Source organism: Gavialis gangeticus, unplaced genomic scaffold, assembly GCF_001723915.1.
Source record: "Gavialis gangeticus isolate Ggan-Ray unplaced genomic scaffold, GavGan_comp1, whole genome shotgun sequence".
NCBI lineage: Eukaryota > Metazoa > Chordata > Crocodylia > Gavialidae > Gavialis > Gavialis gangeticus.
Window position 1 is genome coordinate 232,770,218 of NW_017729032.1, and position 21,187 is coordinate 232,791,404.

Sequence of the window (21,187 nt, forward strand, 5' to 3'; positions counted from 1 at the left end):
GAGACATTTACTGTGCAGCTAATTAGTCAACTGCACAGTAAACATCTGAAGTAGACATGCCTAGTATATATAGAAGTATGGCTTAAAAGTGTGTTTATGGAGTACCCATACTAAAATTTGCAGCAGTTTCAAAAAAAGTGAACAGCATCTATTCTATGGGTACCTATACTAATTTATTTATGTTCCATTTATAACAAGTATGTTTATTTTAAAATTAGTGGTTTCAAATTTGCCCATCACTTTCACATGCTCAGGGAGAGCAGAATCTGGCCGTTAGGGTGGGGGAAGAAGTTGGGAGGGGCAGAGGGCAAGAGGGCTACTTGACCGCCCCAGATTTATTTTCCCTGCTGTAGTTCTGAGACGGAGGAAAATTCAAGGCAGACCTCCAATAATTAGATTGTATGCCTGGACAATTATAATAATTTTTTTTTTAATTCCATACATAGAATCTAATTATTGGGGAGTTCATCATATATTTGAGCAAATACAGTAATATAAAAGGACAATAGAATGAGAAAAAGTAATCAACAGCAAAAAAACTTAGTCTAATATAACTTGGGTCTTATATCCTTCAGGTTGTTGCTTATTTTGTCTTAATTGAACTTTTCTGTCCTCTCCATTTTTTCAGTTGCACCCACTTATCAAGATATGTAAATTTGACCAATATTCAACAGTCACCTCTGAACTTGACCCTAGCTTCTGAAGTTTACATTTTTCCAGAATTCCAGATTCAGGTCCACACACAAGTCCTTGTAATTCAACCAGAAATGAAAAACCATGAGTATTATCTTTATGCAGCATCTCTATTCAGTACTCTGCCTCAATGTTATTACCATGGCACCAAATAAAAAAAATGCAGTGTAATTGGTGCCTAAAACCAGATCCATTAAACCTATTCTATGAAGAAATGACACTAGCTGTGAAATTTACAGATGAATAAAGATTTATACCACTTCTAAATACATGCACAAATGGATTTAAAAAGCAATAACGTTCACAGGAGCCCAGTTATACGTTAGGATAGCTGTGACTGGATGTTTAATTAAAACATACCAAAGACTCAAGCACAGTATAAAATCGAAAGCTTCTACGATTCACCATAGGAAACAATTTTAATCAGTGAAGGATCAGGATGAAACCAAGATTAAATCTACTGAAATGTGGAGATTCTATTAAAAAAAAAGAAACCTCACATATTCACCCAACAGTGGGCTCTTGCACTGCCATACACTCCTGCCATTGCCACATAAGTAAGCATATAGTTCTTTTCCTACCAGACGTTTTCTCACCATAGGATCATCCCTCATCCCAGATCTCCTACATGGTTTCCCCAACTCTCATTTTTCATCTTTATCTTTCTCTCCTTCTTTTCTTCAGCTTCCTAGAGCTCCTTAATTTTAGTAGCTCCAGCTTAAACTAGGTGTAATCCAAATATAAAGAAGACATAGTTCTTGTCCAGAAGGCTTGCAAATTCACTAAGAGTAAGGCATGACACGTGAGCAACAATAGAATGAAAGTGGAGAAGAGAAATGAGGATAACAGGAGTACATTAACCCTCAGTGGTTCCAAGTCATTAAAATTAGAGAATGATATTTACACTGGGAACGCTGATGGGTGCTTTATGGAAGTAACTCTTCCTTGAGCAATCTTTAAATTCACAAACCGAAAGCATGTCTTTAAGTTATATAAATCATGGTTGAAAGCCCCTTTTTTTCCTCTCCAAAGTAACTGTTTCTTTGATCCCAAGACTCCACCCTATTATTTTGTGAAACAGCAGCAGTGTAAAACTGATGTGAAAGTGTGTCCATGTAATCTCAAGAGTACTAGAGTTTGTCTATTGCTATAACATTCATATCTTAATTTGTACAAAACAGAGTGTAAAGAACATTATCAATCCATGGAAATGGAAAATGGATTAGGAAAAAATAGATCAGATCTTACCTCCAAAGACTGGTTCCATTCTGTAATGCTAGTCAGAGCAGCATGTGACATCACCAGCAGAGTGGGGTGTCACAGATGGACCAGAATGACCACAATCCTGGAATAGAAGAATAAACAAAACAGTTTCAATCAGAATACTGAACTTGGACAACGGTACCCAAACATGTTCCAAGGTTATTGGCTTTCAACAATTTCAAATCTGCTCAGCTTTTCAAGTAAAACAGTATTTTCCAATTCCTAGACCTGCAAAATCACCCTGGGATCTAAACGTGATGCTGAGTTTTTTGGCATGTGTATTACCTCCAATAATCCTCATTCAATTTAGAAACATTATACAGTGTCTGCCATTAAAATTTGACAATTGCCATTTACAGGTAAAATTAACTTTACCTTGGCATTTGCAGATTTCCTGCATTTAAGATGTACTTGGATATGTAGTAGACAGTTAAATACCATGGTAACAGTTTCCAATTACAGCAGTATTTTTAAAGGTCCGAATGGTGATCATGATATATGTAGGCCTAGGCTGAAGGGCTTTATCTATAACAAGCTGAAGATTATGTTATCAAATTATGCTATATACATACATATATAACATAATTTGATAACATACACACATATATATATTAATAGTTACATATATACATGCATATATTTGGCTTTTACATTATCATGCCTTCCGAATATATAAGAAATATTACATACACACACACATATATAATATATATATTATATTTTAACTATATCTCAATCATGTAAATTATGTATTAAAAATGAGTACAGATGCATCTCAAGGGTTATTAATGTAAATGATATATATATCAGCTAAATGTGTACACAGTATCACATTATTTCATTTCTTTTTCTGCAGTATACTCTATACAGTTTCATCAAGGTGAAAGGGGGAGCATATTATCAGTTACACATAACATTTATAATAGTGAAAAAGGACTATCACACATATTGAATACCACCATAACTAGAATGTGGTGTATGATGCAAATTCCTACTTATTTTTATTGTGACTGCTAAAGAGAGTAATAGAGATGACGATACCTTGTATTACTGTTCTAAAAATTCAAACCAATGTACTTCCAAGAGACAATGATTTATGATGAAAATTTTTATGGATATTCAGGTCTGGCTTAAAGTATGTTTACACAGGGAATCACTGAAATACTGTTACATACAGTTGAATCCACTCCAGATATTTGTTACATTTCAGAGGAGGGAAACATAATGCAGTGTTACTGGTATCTCAGCTGGTTGCCTGGGTAGTCCTGGGAAACCCGTTGGTATTTAGTACCCCAACAGATGGCAAACAAAAACTGGCTACCCAAAATGCTAGGGACCCTACAAGTTGGGAAAGGTGCCATGAAACTTAGTGCACCCACTGTATGTGCTCTTTCAGAGCCTGGAAACCTATGGAAGCCTGCCAGTAGACATGTCAAGTCTCTCCTCAAGTCTCTTGTTTTAGTGATTCACTCCTCAAAAAAGCCCAACCAAAACATTTAACTATGACATTTACTACAAAGCAAATCTTTAATTATAGGCATTTTTTTTCTTGATAAATGTTTCAAAAGCCATGAATAAGTTAAATTGGGGGATAAAATACTGGTCAGTAATATGACCAAGTACCCTTTCATCTCCCCATTCTAAATCATAGGCATTATTTATTACAAATGTCAGGACACCACTTCTCACAACCCAAACCTAGAGTAACTAGTCAGGAGAAAGGAAAGAAGACTGGGTTAGTAAAATAGCAGCAGGATTTTCTATACGCACTAAGAGAATGTTTTTAATATTATTTATGGGTCAGTTTCAGAACTTCAATATATTGCTCCACTGTTAATACCAGGTTCACTATGGTCTGACAGTGTCATGCCATGTCATGTTAGACATTTGGCATCATGATAGCTGATTTTGTCCTGAAACTGAACTCATAGCTCTAGCTCAGGGATATGCAAAACCTGGCACACATGCCAATGGATATATTTTCCACGGTACTACAGGAGGTGTGCAGAGGCAAATGTTTGGTTTTTTGTAAATGTTTTAAAGTTGCTGCTCCGTGCTTTCCAGAGCAGACACGTCCCAATGCCATGAAAGACACTGGGGCCAGAGCCGGATGAACACAGGCAGGGATGCAGGGATGCTGCCTGTGTTCTGCTCACCCCACCCCCGGTGTCTGTGGTGGTGCATGGGGGAACCTGGGAAATCAAAGAAGCCATCACATATCCCACTTTTGCCAAGTTTGCAGGTTCCCCCAAGCCCCCAGACACCATCAACAAGCAGGTCAGGCAGACCATGCTGAGGTAGAAGCAGCCAGGGACTTGTTTAGTATCTGCAGCAGGTAAGACTCCCCCTACCTCTTTGGAAATAAGTGGCACCTCCCCTTTCCCACCAGCCCTGATCTCCAGCAGGGTTGGCCCAAGGCAAAAACCCAGCTAGTTATCCCTCTGTTTTCCATTTTATTGGGTACCCACTGGATATTTCTAAATATGAATTACTGAGTACTTTGATATCCACTGATATCAATGGATTAAAATGAAATCTTACAGCATTTCCTTCAGAATTTAGTGCTTTCACAGCTCCTACCAAGCTATCAGGTAAGACAATATAATGTAATATATAGTCTGGTACAGCAAGTTACTGCTCTTGCTATGTGTGATCTTTTCGTTCCCTCCTCTCCTTTTCTCACCTGACTATGGTCTAACTTTCTTTTTCCACCCTGAATGAGCTTATGTCTGAGTTTGACACAGGGAGTTTAAATGAGACTGGGAAGGAAAGGGATCTTCCAACTGAGACAGATCATGCCATCTCCTTGTTTTGCTTAAAGAAGACATTGTGACAGTAGAACAGGATTTTAGCAAATCCACCTTCCCCTGGCTGGATAGTCCTTTAATATGTCTCTCTCAAACACTACACATGGAGTCCTGGAGGCAGCCCTCAAAGCCTTGGGCTTTACAGTGTACAGCCAGAGGAAACGGAACCCTCCAACACACTTACAGGCTAGGGGATGACCTTCTCAGCAGCACAAAGGGATCTTGGAGTCATAGCTGATTCCAAGATGAACATTAGTCGTCAGTGTGATGAAGTGATCAACAAGGCTAACCACACTTTATCATGCATTAGCAGATGCATGATGAACAGGTCCAGGGAGGTGATGTTTCCCCTCTATGCAGCACTGGTCAGGCCACAGTTGGAGTATTGCGTCCAGTTTTGGGCGCTGTAGTTCAAGAGGGATACAGAGAATCTTGAGAGAGTTCAGAGGAGGCCATTCATATAGTCAGAGGCCTGCAGGCAAGGCCCTACAAGGAGAGATGGAGGGACCTAAATCTTTTCAGCCTTTGCAAGAGAAGGTGGAGAGGTGATCTTGTGGCTACCTATAAATTCATCAGGGGAGGGCAGCAGGTAATAGGAGACGCTCTATTTACTAGGGCAACCCTGGAGTAACTAAGAACAGTCTCCACATATTGACAGAGAGCAGACTTAAGTTGGTTATTAGAAAGAACTCCTTCACAGTTAGGGTTGCCAGAATCTGGAATGGGCTTCCAAAGGCAGTGGTGCTCTCCCCTACCCTGGGGGTCTTCAAGAGGAGACTGGACAAGCACCTAGCTGGGGTCATCTGGCCCCAGCGCTCTTTCCCAAGGCAGGGAGTCAGACGTGATGACCTACTGAGGTCCCTTCTGACCCTAACATCTATGAAACTATGAAAAGCCTGTGGCAAAAGACTGCATAGTGATTCCTTTACGCATACTATCTGTTCATGTGTTCATTTCCTTCATCCTTTTTGTACCAGAAATCCAGTGCTTTAGGTATTCCCTCTTTAATCATTGCCAGTTACCCATTCTCTCCTTCTTCCCATAAACTTCTGCTCTCCTTTTAGGCTTCAAAGTATCTTATGCAATCTTTAAAATAATTTTGTTAATATCATTTAGCTAACCAAGTGTTTAAAGACCATTTGGAGATGGTGACTGGTGAGAGGAGGTATGATTGCCTGAATTTGTAATTTAACTGAGGATGAGGGCAAATCACTAGAGTCTCCTGAGCTCGCACCAGCACATTCTGGCTTTCTAAGAAACAAGCTGTCAGGATAAGACTGATAATAAAAATATCCATCACTTAATGTTATTTTCAACGTAATACCTTATTATTGTCCATAATAAAATATATATATATTTGTAGAAGGTCAGATACTATAAGGTACCTAAAAAGGTTGTGGAATCTTCAGCAGTTGAGGTTTCTAAGTTCAGGTTAGAGATAGGTTTGTCTGAGATATTTTAGACAGAAATATCTTCTGTTGAGCAGGGAGAAGTCAGAGTAGATGACTTCCTGAGGCTGCTTCTGGCCTGTCTCTCTCTGACTATCAAGAGTATACCTTGGCATGTTACAGAGCAGTCTTGGGCATTGTGCCTTGTAGTTCACCATGATGGAGGGTGTGAAATGGTGATTTAAGGAATCTCTTCAGTTAATGACTGCCTGCAATTACAAGGAACTGGACCAGATGTCCCAGGAGACAGGTTCTATTCTTATGTTATACACATGACTAGATGCAATATTTTGAAGTATCATTTTGGTGCAACAAAAAAAATTAGAGCCTTTAAAAAGAATCATAATCTGTATAGTATCCAAGTGCAGACTTTGAAAGTGCTAAGTGATTCTAGTTTCATATACATGAAAATAAATCTCCTTAGTAAGTGTTATAGCAGTGGCTACTGTAGAATAGTTATGAATATTTCTCATATGCTAGGTTCAGACACAGATTTTGTTTGTGTGCATAGGAAAAGGAAAACTCCATAAAGCTCTGTTTTGGCGAACTTAAGGTTGCCAGAATCTGTGGAGAAAATATTTTCATTGCTGAATTTTTTTTGGAATCTATTTTAAAATGTCAAAATATATACAATAAAGTTTATTTAAGTATAACTGAAGTGTAACTAAAAGTTTGTAAATTTGATCTGTGACTTAGGGTGAGAAATTCATAACTTTATTTTGGAAAGTTTAACCTGTAAATCCTACAAAACTTTCAAATTCACTGATAACACTTTTAATTAAAACTCCAAAGAAGAAATGCTGATGGATGCAATAAATGTATGCTGAGGATAAAGGAAAAGACAAGAGCCATGTACTTTCAGGTGCTTGTTATCTTTCCAAACTGTGCATCATTTTTTTTTTCCCTACACAAAGCACTGACAAGAAAGCATCATGCAACAGGCATGTTACATTAAAGTTTACCCCCACTACTGTCACTGGCCTTTATAGCATGCATTAGAGAAACCCCTTGTATCTAAATCAGGGGTGGGCAATTATGTCAGGCAGAGGGCCGCTTACTGAGTTTTGGCAAACCATTGAGGGCCACATGACAGGCAGCCAGAGGAAGATACATATTCATTTTCTAAATTTTTTAGAGGCCCCACGGGCTGGATAGAATGGCCTGGCAGGCCACATCTGACCTATGGGCTACATTTTGCCCACCCCTGATCTAAATATTGCATATCTTTATTTTTCCCCACTCTAATTTTGCTCTTAATTTCACTCCACATTTGGGGATAGAGAGAATGTTATGTCTTAACTATCTTATCTCTATTATCTGCTTAAGTATTTAGAGTATACTTATCACTTACTATAGCTAAGCCCTTCAATTACTAATACCCTTTTCCAATTATTTGCTTACTTCTACCTACCTCCTTTTCCAAGGATCCTTTCATTTAATTTTTGCTTGTTGCTAGTGTCCATGTCTTTCTCCATCCAAGTAAACCTACATTCATTTCTTCAAAATTCAATGCCTCTATGGCTGAAATCCTTCTTCTAATCTTCTAGGCCTCAATGCTAGAGATTCAGAAGTCAGTTTTAGAAAAGAACACCAGAGCCCCAAACTGCTGACCAGTTCAAAAATATTTCTGGCATTTTAACAATGTTTGGTGTTGTTTTCTGGGCTTGTCAAAAACCTGTAAGGAAGGTCATTCTCTCTCACCATTTCCAAACAGAAGCAAATGTGCTGGGAATCTTTCCCAAAAACCTGTTTACCAACATTTAAAAATTTAATTTATAGTGGAGAAAGGCAGAAACACAGTACTTCTGGATGGTTACCCAAGTCTAAACCTTCTTTCCCCATCATTACATCATTCTAAAACTACAAAGAGCTGAGGTTTCCTAACTCCCAGTCCTGTAATCTAAGAAGACCCTTCTTTCTTTATCAAGACTCCTAAAATTGATAACTCAAATACATGTCTTAGCCTCAAGCATCTTTGAATTTTCCATAATTTGATACTTTAAAATAGCTCGGTTGTAGAATCACGCTTGCCATAAACATTAGATGCCTAACTGCCTTTTGTGCCCTTGAAATGCCACCAGTTTTCATCTGTTGACTCTACTTTGTTTAGTATTAGTGGATTACTGAAGTAAACAAAGCTTCACCACTTTACATCAGCTGTGGACCCACCCCAGTATTTGTCATTTGAACAAACATACAGGATTTAAATCATCGTAGGCTACTGGCACATGCTACACTTAAGACTTGATTAACCATTTATATCACATCTCATCTTAGGTAGTTAGTCAGCCACATATTACTGCAATAAATGACACAATAAACAAGGAATAATCCAAAAAGTTATTATACAAAATATGTTTAATAATGTTGTAGCCACTTCCTATAATGATGTTAATTGAATGTGTGGCCACATTGATTGGGGTTCGCAGCCTCCAGAGCACATGGGAGCTCCCAAGGCTGAGTGTACCAATCAGCTAATTACCATGCCCAGCTTTGGGCCCCCATGGCTAGGAGCTTGAATCAGCTAATGGCTTCCAGCTATGGGGGTGCCTGGTGCAACCCAACAGCTAGGTGCCCCATCAGGTGATCTGGGATCCCAGCCACAGGAGCTTGCTACTTGTAGGTGTAAGGGGAGCCAGGAATCAGGTTCCTGGGCTGCCCCTGTACCGCCAATATGGCATGATGGGATATGATCCTCAATCTGCAATGCACAGGTGGCATTTCAGGGGAGAAAGTGCAATTGTGGGGGATTAAACACCACATCTCATCACACCTTTGACTGTGTCTGCTAGGGGCCATAGTGTACAAGGCTTCCTCAACAGCTTCAAACCAGAGCATTTCACAGAGAATTATCAGAGTTACTATATTTTTACTGAACTTTCTGAGGCATTTGGATGAATTGGTTCTAATGTACTATTCCTTAGACACATTAGCCAGATTACTTAAGAAGATTTCTAAGTAGCTGGCTGTGACCTAATCGGTATCTCAGATGAAGTTCTTAGTACTCATCATTTGCAAAAACCATACCTTTCTTCTTACCTGAAGGTGCTTTCCTGTGACATAACAGCAAAAAGAACAGCAGTGCAGGAATTAAAAAATCATAATTTTGTCTCTAGTAACTGGATACTATTAATGCAGTATTAGCAATATTCCTTATCCTGTATTTAATGAACACGCAACATATTCTATACAACTATTATCTATTTAGCGAAAGAAAAACACATTTTCAAAGATCAATGATAGCATCAGGTAATCACCAGTCACATGAGGAACTGCCAACTCCTGGCTTTTCAACGGCTGACAAAATTGGTAGGCCTCAACAAAAGCTCATCACCAGAAAACCCTATAACTTAGAATCATAGAAAGTTATGGTTGGAAGGGACCTCAGGAGGTCATCTAGTCCAACCCTCTGCTCAAAGCAGAACCTTCTCCAACTAGATCATCCCAGCCAAACCTTTGTCTAGCCAGGTTTTGAAAACTGCCAAGGATACAGAATCCACCACCTCTCTGGGTAACCTGTTCCAGTGGTTTACTACCATCCTAGTGAGAAAATTATTCCTAATATCTAACCTAAGCTTGCCCTGCTGCAGCTGGAGACCGCTGCTCCTTCTGCCACCGTTGAACAGTCTAGCTCCATCCTCTTTTGAACCACCCTTCAGGTAGTTGAGGGCTGCTATTACATCTCCTCTCTGTCTCCTCTTCTTGAGACTAAATAAGCCCAGTTCCCCCAGTATTTCATCATAGGTCATGTCCCCCAGCCTCCTCACCATTTTTGTCCCCCTCTCTCTAATTTGTCTACATCCTTTCTGTAGTGGGGGCCCCAAAACTGAACACAGTACTCCAGATGTGGCCTCACCACACAGAATGTTCACCAGAAAGCTAACCAATAATCCCTTCTGCCTTTGAGAATTGAAACCCACACCTGCTGTTTCCAGGAGACTGCCCTAACTGCCCAGCTCCAGGGTAGAAGCATTGTATGAATTCAAGACTGAGTGACAAATACAAGACACAACCAAAAATGACTTTCCAACTCAGTGGCCAGAGCACCCACCAAGGGGACAGAGGGGAAGAGAGAGAGTTCTGAATTTGAGCCCTGATCTAAGGACAGTTTCTGGATTTTAATTTTTGATTATTGTGCAATGTAAAGTAATACCTTAAAGCATGATACTGTTGGTAGTAGATAATTAGAAAGGCTTTAAATGAGAGAGATTGTGTGCACATTTTCTTGTATCAGGAATTATACAAAAGAATTGAGCAATGTTATCCTTTTCCTACCATCCTCCTGGACTGACCTCTAGATGAATCATTGTTTTTTTAGGCCCAGTTTGCCATTTTTCCATGGGAATCACTCCACTTGTAGTAAAAAAGGTTATGGGTAGGGACTAAAGGTAAGGTTAAGTCAGAAGTTGGAGTAGGTTTTTACAACAAAAATTTCAAATAGCACTACTGTAAATTGCCAGGAAATAAAGAGGCAAGGATACTTTAGAATAGCTTATACATAACAATTTTTTCTAGTGAATGTTCATTCACTCAAGTTGCTTAAAAATGAGTTATGAGTTGCAGAACTGTGAAAAATAAGGTAGAAAAATGACTGTATTTTATCACATATCACAAACACCTTTTCCCCCCAAATTGGGCTGCATGTTTTAAATGGGGAACCTGATGTCTTCGCTGTGAAAGAAGCACTTCTGGAGACATTGTTGCAGCTGCCAAGGGATGGAGTCTTGTGCAAGTCCTCTTACAGCCTTATTTCTTGGCTGAGCATTGCAGCTTATGCCCAAAGCAGCAAGGGGATGCTAGTAGTGTCTCAATGATGTACAAACAACTTTCTTTTTCTTACAGGAACTTATAAAAATTACTTACAGTAAGAGTAATAATACTTAACATAACAGTCTTGCTACTTTTCATTTTGCAAGGATCTGGGGTCTAACCTTGTATATTGTAAAATAACCCCTCCTTGGAACATAAAGTGCCCAGGTAGTGTGGTATCACAGGAGATAGTCTGCTACAAGAAAATGGTCAGTTTGCCAAACTGCTTGGGTACTCTAGGTTTCTAGCAGGACTTATTCCATGTCATCAAGTCAACCACGACTGAAAAAAATCTTTTTTTCTGCATCCTGCCTTGTAAAATCAAGGTGAATGTTTTATTTGGGGGCATGTTGTATGTGAGAAAATACAGTACTGTCTTCTTATGATTATTTTAAAGCTCTTGATCCTAGAAGTATATAAGTACACCATACAAGTAAATGAAGATGAAACAACAAAAGCAATAATACAAAATGACTGAGGACTTCATAGTAGTAGCTCTATGTAGCAGTAGCTCCCTCAAAGGGAGATAAAAGTGAATTCTGCTTGTTTGTAAAATTAGTATTCAGTGCTTCAATAAACAAATCCTCATTAACCAAAGAAATTATTTGTATTATTAACAAGAGAAATTTTAAGGCAGTGTTCTGATACCAGACTGCCTTTTGGTATGCTTGTGCCTGTGTGTACATACTCATGTACATTAGTGGATTCTGATGTATGACAACTCCTGAAAAGCTCTGCTCACCTCCTCAAGGACACCTTTGCAAATGTGAGCATCTGAACCGAGCATTTTTCTCTATTTTTTAACTCATGAGTCCAACAAAATATTGCCAGCACCTCTATGCAAACCTGCATTCATATACACATCAGATAAAGGCTATTCTTTTTCTTTCTTTTTTTTAACATATGGGCAAACTAAGGCCCAAGGAATTAACCAGGCTTTCCAAAGGTAAACCATGAGCAGTATGAGATAAAATTAGGACTCCCACCTCCAATCCAATTCCTTTCCTTATTCCCCTTTGTGCTTATTTCCTGTCAATCACAGTATCTTCTCTTACCTTTCTCTTCATTTATGCATCCCCCATTACAGCTGACCTGATCACTCTGTCTTAATTTCGAATTGATCTGGTAGTTTCTCCCTCACAAAATGGCTTTTTCTTGTGGAAATGTGATATGCCAATCATGGGCGACTAGTACCTCCCAAGTCTGGGGGGGCACCAGATCACAAACCGGGGGGAGGGAGTCCCCCAGCGGCCAATCGCCAACTGGAGGGTTGACCAGCAAAATGGGAAGTGCACTTCCTGTTGGCATTTCCAGTGGGTGCACGGCAAATCTCAGGAGGTGCACCACGTGCACCCCCTATGCATCACCAATGATGCCAATGATCAGGATCTGGAAGCAGTGATATTGTTCTACTTTTCTTCCTTCCTGTGCCATGCCAAAAGGCACAATGGGAAGAAAAGGGAGGAAACCTTGGTTGTCTACTCAGAAACCCCAGAAAGGAAATCTCTCACTCCCTGAGGTTTTCTTCACTAGCTGGCACAGTTAAGAACAGGAGAAGGGAAAAGTGGGAAAGCCAATGCAGATTAGAGACATGACAAGTATGCACATAAACCTTTGGAACTGTATCTGGCTCTCTCAAGGAAAAAGCATGTACTGTATTTTGTCACATACCACATGCACCTTCTCCCAAAAACTAAGCCCCCCAAAACTGGGGTTTGTGTATTAAATGGGAAAGCTGATTTTCTGCCTGGAGTTGGAAGCACCCTGACTTATTCCTGCTTAACAATGAAGCAGCTGAGGTATTCCTGTTCAGGCAACCAAGGAAGTTAACTGACTAAATGGCTCATTCTTCTTCACTCCACAGATGTTAATGATTCTCTTGTTCCTTTTTAATGATTTTAATGGTCCACTAATCAAGCTAACCTTCATTAGGGAAATGTTGCTGTTTCTGCTAGCTGCTCCTAGTGTCTTTCTTACACTGCTTCTTTAGCTCTTTAGCTCAAGCTCTTTTGCTCTCTTTTGCACAAACTCTCCATCTGTTTTCAAAATCTTAGATTCACCCATGGAAACTGGTCTTCAGCAGCAATTAGGGATTCAGATTTAGTTATGCAGGAAAAGGAGCGTGAGTTAGCTGAAGATCATCTGCTTTCTGTCTCTGCTCTATGCAACCATAACTCTGGAAAAAAAACTTTTTTTCTTCAGTTTGCCTTTCAAAGCATGATGTGTATTGTATTTGGGGATGTGTTGTGTACAAGAAAATACAATATTCATATTTTAATGGTCTAAAAAGTCATATGCTTCAAAAATACCTCTCAGTTCTGACAAGAGTATAACTGAAGTCAACCAAAATACCAGCAAAGATGCACAGCTGCTGATTCATATAGAAAACCATGATAGGGTCATGCAAGTGAAAAAGTTAAGAGTGGTATGTTACACAAGAATCCTAGCATGAAGGTTCTGAGTTCCTAATACAACTCAAACATGTTATGGTATCTGTAGACAATCATGACTCACTTTGCAAAAATCAGTGCCATGCAAACATTATGATTAACTATTTCTAAAACAAAACAAATGCTGTTAATTTGAACATAATGCCAAAACTGTTCTACTGTGATAGTCAGCAGTAAGTCCTCCGGGCTAAGTGCAGGCAATCAAAAATCTGGAGGCTGAATCAATTCAATCTTTGTAGTTTAGTCTAAGCTATGCACATTAAATTTATAAGAAAGTGAATAGACATTCGCTTTTGATTCCAGAAATGCAACCATGTGCCTGCAGTGGCCCAGGCCAGAAGCCTGGGTGCTAGAGCATGCTTCACTGCTTGGCTGGAGAAGACAGATTGGACCAAGGCTAGGCTGCTCACCTTGTGGGCAAGGGGCTTGCCTGGGAGGTGCAAAGCATCCTAGGATTCTGAAGGACTATGAGTTAACTTGAATTTGGAGGGGATCTGGGACAGAAGTTCAATAAACCATTTTAACCTAAATCAGTGAAGTCTGACACTACATCCATCCAGGTTTATCTTAAACCAGTTCCAGCCATTTTGAAATTGGTTTATGTGCACTAAACTTCTAGGCTAGAGACAGAAGTTACACATAAACTGATTTAAGTGATCAGAAACTGGTTTAAACCTGTAACAGTACAGAATTTCAGTGCACATAAACCAGTTCAAAATGGCTGAAATTGTTTTAAGATAAACCTGGCTGAATGTAGTATCAGACTTACCTGAATTGGGTCAAACCAGTTTATGAAACATCTGTCCCAGACCCCTTCTTGGTTAAAGTTAAATCACAGTCCCCCAGCATCCCAGCATGCTTTCCAGCCCTGGGTTGTGCTGGGTTGTGTTGTGTGCTCCAGAGAGCAGGGCTGGATCCACCCATCTGCTCTCTAGCTGGAGCATGGAGAGCTGGCTGACAAGAGTGGGGAGGGTAAGCCTGGCTGGGGATGCAGCCCAGCCTATGGGGGTGTGTGTGGAGGGGGAGAGATTGCCCCCTCCAGGCAAACCTCATTTGTGGTTAAGCACGCCTTCCCCCCACTCAAACTTACTGCTGGCTGCACCTGTGGACTACAAATCCCAGAGGCACCTGGAAAAAGGAAGAGGAAGTGATGAACAACCCTGCAGAGTCCTTCTGCTGTCATGCTGGACTGCAAAACCCAGAGACCTCAGGGGCAGCAGGAAGAGGAAGTGAACACCCAAACAGACAGCCATGCTCTAGTGCCCCCTGGCTTCTGCCCTGAGCCACTACAGGCATGTGGCTGCATTTCCTGAATCAAAGGTAAATGTCTATACACTTCTTTTCAGTTTAATCTGTGCAGTTTCGATTAACCTACAAAGACTGAATTGATTCAGCTTCGGGCTTTTTGACTGTCTGTACCTAACTCTGTTGTGTTACAGATTTCAAATTGTTTCAGATCAATTATAGCAGTTTATGTGTAATTTCTGCCCCAGACTTACAGTACAATCTTCAACTGTACTGCAATAATTCCTACAGACTCCCAACAGAATCAGAGCCCCTTCCTTGATGAATGTATTGTTTCTGTTCCATAAACATGGCTGTGGAGCTGCCACAGTCCAGTTTCAGGGAGCAAACTCTGAATAAGTTTTCCCTAAAATGTTATGGTCTCTATTACTCTAGTGGGTCCTGTAATGAGCATGAGCACCCAATAATTTACTTTCTTGTGTTGTAGTCACTTCTTTCTAAGGAAAAATCAGCTCTTTGCACTGCCCATGCCAAACAGAATGAAAACTTCCCCTCTTTTTTCAGTACTTCAAAACTAAATAATTTGTAAAACAATTTTTTTGTTGTTTATGAATCTGCATATGCATAGATACTTATGCCTATGCATATATTCTTTGTGTTTTGATAGCTATATACACTATTAAAAGAATCACAACTGTGACTTTTTAAAAAACTAAGTCTATGACCTGTTCCATCTTTGTTTTAGTCTGACAAAGAGCCAACCTTAGCAATGGCATCATAGTGTGGGTATTCCTCTGTCCCCTTAATATAGTATAAAAACATGAAAAGGGCACTTATTTTCATGTAATAAGTGAAAAGTCAAAATATTTTGGAGGTCAAAATACTACTGACCTGGTTATCTAACAGCACTCTCCCTAGATATACACACAAATAAAATTACATTAAAAAGTAAAATATGGTAGACTACCAGCAAAACATCAGTCTTCCAAGGTAGACACTACTCCTGGTATCCAAGAAGCATAATGCCACAGTAGGAAATGTAAGGAGGAAATAAATGTATAATAGTTGGTAACACGCTTCAAAAGGTTATATTAACTGTCAATAGACTTAATTCAGTTTTTAATTTAACCAGCTGGTTTTATATATTATTTTTAGAGGCAATCATGAAAAGCACAGGAAACAACATCAAAATTGCATCAGTTGACATGAAGCTTTATTTTTTAATTATTAGTCTTGGCTGCTAAAAAAACTGTGTTTACTTTATCTGGAGGACTATTGTTTTTAAAAAAACAGCCGTCAGACATTTAATGTAGCTGTATTAACTAAACATCCTATCTAGTGTCTCATTTTGTCAGGGCATGATACATGATTAATTAAATGGCAAGTAAATAGTGTATTTTATGGTCTTATGTAAACATATGTGTTTATATAACACAAGAGTATCAAACTATTGACTATACCTGTTTACAAGATCAGGATGAATAAGTCCAATAACTTTGTACAGCTCCTAGTCTAATAACTTTGTACAGCACACATGATAAAATACTTCAAATATTAAAAAAGACAAATAACTTTTTCATATGCAAACTTTTAACACTTTACACAAAACTGTATTCCCCCAGATGATGTTCTAGATAGCAGATATTAACTCCCAAAACTAATGACTTTACACTTTTTTATCCCTTTAGTAATTACGATCTGGCCCTGAATATTAACACAAAGCAATATGAAGTTTCCTGTTTTGCATTTTACTGCTTGTGAATCCATTTCATAACCCTTATTTTAACACCCTTACTATTCCATTAATTACACCCTACCATTTCTAACACTTACATAAGAATTGCATACATTTAAAGAAAACATTCAGTATTTTAAAACATATGAAACAATCTAATAATTTATCCCCTCTACTCTTTATTTTATAATTTTACTTATATTTGGTCCTACAAAACTAAACCATTACTTAATTACAGGATTGTTACAGTGTATTCAAATAAACAAGGAATAACAGCATTTGAACACACTTGAAAAAAATCTTTGCCTACAATTTTGATTTCAGATTTAAAAAATTATTCAGTTCTTTGTATTCTTTAGGAGTGTTCACAAAATGGTTAAAACAAGTTTGTTTCCTTATCTAAGCATAAAACATCTTCCAATTAATCATTAGAAAACTAACAGCAAAAAAATAGGTAGCCCAGGAACTATAAAATTCTTATTTCAGAAGTTATTCGGTTATCTAGAAAAAAAATTATCTGTTGTACAATTCATTCCTTTATGCAAAGTCCCATAGAATTACAAAAACACTGACTTTTTCAAACAACCTATATAATTTAATAGAAAAAGGTAACTTTGCTATAAACTTCCCCTGAAAACACTTAAAAAAACTAGGGAAAAGAGAACCCTCTCATATATTGCAAAAGTTTTAGAGCAATCTCTAGTACCTTCCTCAAGAACACTTTTTATTTCATTCTGATTACACTCTCATGAAAATGTCCAATAGACTTAAAGTTAAAAATGTCCAATAGACTTAAAGTTAAAAGACAGAAATTATAGAAGACATTAATAAAGTTATCTTTTGCATTTAAGAAGTCATGTTTAATTTGACATGAAAACTCAACAAGAGTTTAAAAATGAACTTAGATATAAGGAGGTTTGTCAACTACAAATATCCAGGTGCTAAAAGAAGGACAGTATTTATGGCATTAAATAATTACTACATATACATTGTTGGTTTAGTGACTTTTAAGGTGACAAATAGAAAAATATTTTTACAGGGTCCTCTTCTTACAAACAGAAGACACCGCTGAGTCTTACTTCTATTAGCGCTTGTTGACATTCATTTTATCAGATAGTAAGCAAAATGTTTTACAAAACTGCAAAACAAAAGTGGGTTTCAGGAAATGTTAGGGACATAATTTTTTTTTAAATGGTTTTATGATATGCATATGCTCCTCAGTGTTTGCCGGGGGTCATTAAAATCTAATTGGAGGCTGTCCTGATCCATCTCTAACCCTTTGTCTCAACAAGAAGGCAAAAGAGTGAACTGGGATATATTATAGGAGACTTAAGAATTTTCTAGCTCTTAAAAAACAAGCAAAGAGCAATCCTACTTAGGTCTGAGGTAATGTAGTTACAATGTAAAGGAAATGTTTAATGTGTATTTCAAATAAGAACATAGTTAGGGATTAATCACCCTTTATGGGCAACATCTGGCAATCACTTCTGGCCAAATCTACATATTTAGGTGTCAAACTCCTATGGTTTTCAGTATCTATTAAGCATTTAAATCAGCATTAGGTAGCTTTCTGGATATGGGCCCCAGTAACTTACATAATCATAAGTTCAGTGTGCAAAGAGTCTATAAAATCATGCCATAGTTGAATTTTACATTTTTTTTTAAGAAGCTAAAAAGACTGCCACTTTAAATATTCTGAAACAAGCAAAAATATTTTTACATATTTATAATCCTATAGAGGTACAAAAACCACTGGAATTTTAAATACTTTCTCTCTCACATTAAATTTATCCTAAAAATATTCTATTGTAATACTGTACTAACATGCTAGGGCCTCTTTGTCAGCCTATCAAATAGTCAGCCTTACCACTGCAAGCAACAGTGCATTAAGAGTCAACTCAATTTACTTGCCAAAGTTGGTGCGAGTTCAGTTCAACAGAAGCATATTTCTCCTTAGTTCTGAGTTCTTGGCCACATCATCTATTATATTATGGACTGCTTTATACGTACAAGATAAAGCAAACCAGAAAGCATACAGCCTATGTTTGGAAGTAAGTTATCTAAAAAATGAGCTTTTCTTATCAACTTAGCTCTAATATTTAACAATTTCCTTTTACCTTTTTGTAGTAGTTTTAATTCACCATAATTTTTTAAAGACATGAGATAAAGAAACTTCAAATAGAACAAATGTTTTCTGGAAAACAAAACTCTAGTACATACTTTCCAACCAGTTAATTATATTCATACTTTAAAAAATGAAAACTTATCTCAGGAGGCAACAGCAATCCAAAAGTATTCACAAGAATTTTAATAAAACATACTCTAACACTCTGAAGAATAAATCTCTCTCTACTAGAGTGACTGTTGCATTGCTGTTTCCTGTCACAGGGTCTCTGTAGAAGATTATGGTTTAAACCAAGATAGCCTGGATAAGCATTTTATTCAATTAGAAGTGAAAAGGACACGTAGTTTAACTAGCACAGCATTATGTACAATCTATTAAAAATAGCTTATTAACTTTTAATAATACAGTCTAAGATAATATTACAGGAAATACACAAAGTGTTGACATAACATAGAATAAAAGTTTACATATGGTATCAGGTAATCATTTTTATCTACATGAGAATAAAAAGAAAATGACTAAAGCAAGAGAGACATAAATAAGAGTCAATACTATAATTATTTTATATATTAAAAGAAGCATCACAAACTCCTCTGATTTGCAGTTTCTGTACAATTTATTTTAAAGGAAAGACATTATGCAATTCTGGAAAAATGTCAGAATATACTGAATGCAACACATCCAAATAAAAATACAATGAAAACATTATATCCATTAAAGAAACAGATCTCCCAGAAGGAAAATTACATAATAGGTACAGCTAAAATGTATCACGTTAATTTAAATTTGACTAAAAATTCTTTATTATTAACCTGATTACTTTTACAAGGATGCCTTGCCTTAAATAATGCACAAAGATAAAAAAGACTTTTTGCACACTAAAATTATTTAAATGGAGATAGTACAAAATGGTTTATAGAAACTGAGAAATTCAAAGAAAAGCATTAATTTGTGAATTAAAAAAAAAGGAAAAAAAAAACAACCCTCATCCATATTGAATTTCAAGCTTGCTATGACATTGCTGCCTTAAAATGCAGCAGTGGAAATTAAATACACAGGTTCTGATCCATATTTTCTCACTCCCATACCATGTTTTAACTAACTGTAATGAGCAGGATAACTTGTGTGAGTAACAATGTTCAGAATCAGACCCCTGAATATTTGCAAAATATATTAAAACAGCAAACATGCCGTAACATAGTGGTTATATTACAGCATGTTTGTTTTGCCACAATGGTACTAAGAGCTGACTTTTAAAGCTTTACAGTAACTTTCCATATTTTACAGCGTGCCTCAACTCACGTGTTCAACAAACTCAAATACTGGAACGTACTGCTATATAATGTGCTGTTTAATGACAGAAAGCTATATTATGCATGTATATATAATGCGCACACACATACATTCCACTAAACTAAAAATCTGCCAGCTTAACAAATTCTATAACAACTTTACACTCCATAAAATGACGCACTGTCAAGTTAGCTTTCTTCAGTATGTACAAGCTTGTATTTTGTTTTTTCAAATAGTTTTTGAGTAAGTGATGGCCTGCTTCTCAGGAACGGGATCCCCCCAAAATAAGGATCTGTAATTTACAAATGCCAACTAACACAATTTAATATTAATCATCAGAAGGCATGTATGTTAATATACCTGAGTAATCTTTATTATAGTACATCTGAAAAATGATATTTCTGCATGTAAAAACAGGAACAAAAACATTATATAATTTATATAAACCCTACTGTTCTCGCTCTTCTGCTACAGCATAAACCAGCAGATTTATTAGATTTATAGCATAAAACATTGCATTTAAAAATGCAGTTTCCAAGCAGAATATTAGTAAAATCTAATAACTGATTCACTTGATAGCACATACCATTTTATGACAAAGGAATACATTTATTTGTGGCATTCCTTTAACAGAGTCAAGCAGCTGAATCAGAAGTAACATAAAAGCAGCACAGCCAACAGGATCGTGTCTTTCGGAACATCAGAAAAAGAAAAAAGAAAACAACCAAGGACTATTTTAATGTGAAATAGAAAAGACCTTCTACAAAAACAAAATCAACACACAGACAGGCAGGTGTTAGCATTCTATATAAGTTAACTCGTGGATTTCACTGTGTGTTTCATAGGAAGAAAAACAGTTTCATTTGTAGACCTTACAGGGAAACAAAGAATTTCAACAAGAAGTCCTGATAAACATCTTACATTGTTAAACATCTTCACCAGGAGAGAGAGAAAAATCTAGCCAGTTGTAAACCCTGGACATCTTTTGTTCCTTGATAAATATTTGTCTTTGTCTTTTGTGATAAGGTCTGCTGCTTGCGTTTCACACAAAAAGGGCCTGGTTGTTTCTGTATAGAAAACATTTAATTAAGATCATTTCCGATTTTGTAGCCCCCTGTGTGCTGATGAAAAAGGCAAGCAATAAGGTAGAGAAAACAGCACCCGCTGGTTGTAAACAGGGTAGAACAAATGTCCTGCAGCTCCAAAACAAGGAAACATGGGCCCCCCTGCTGGTTAGTAATGGGGAGGAAGTTATCTCCTACAGGCTGGAAACTGCTATAAGGGTACTGGAAGAGAGAGAGGGGGAGAGAGAGGGAGAA

General features: G+C 37.5%; 1 long non-coding RNA gene across 1 annotated transcript in view; it reads right to left on the reverse strand.

Annotated features, from left to right (window-relative positions):
• Positions 1 to 21,187, reverse strand: part of LOC109302811 — a 410,293-nt gene that overhangs the window by 331,762 nt on the left and 57,344 nt on the right. The window contains exon 3 of the long non-coding RNA XR_002098941.1: positions 1,942 to 2,038. This is a non-coding gene — a long non-coding RNA (uncharacterized LOC109302811). The remainder of the gene's footprint in view (positions 1 to 1,941; positions 2,039 to 21,187) is intronic.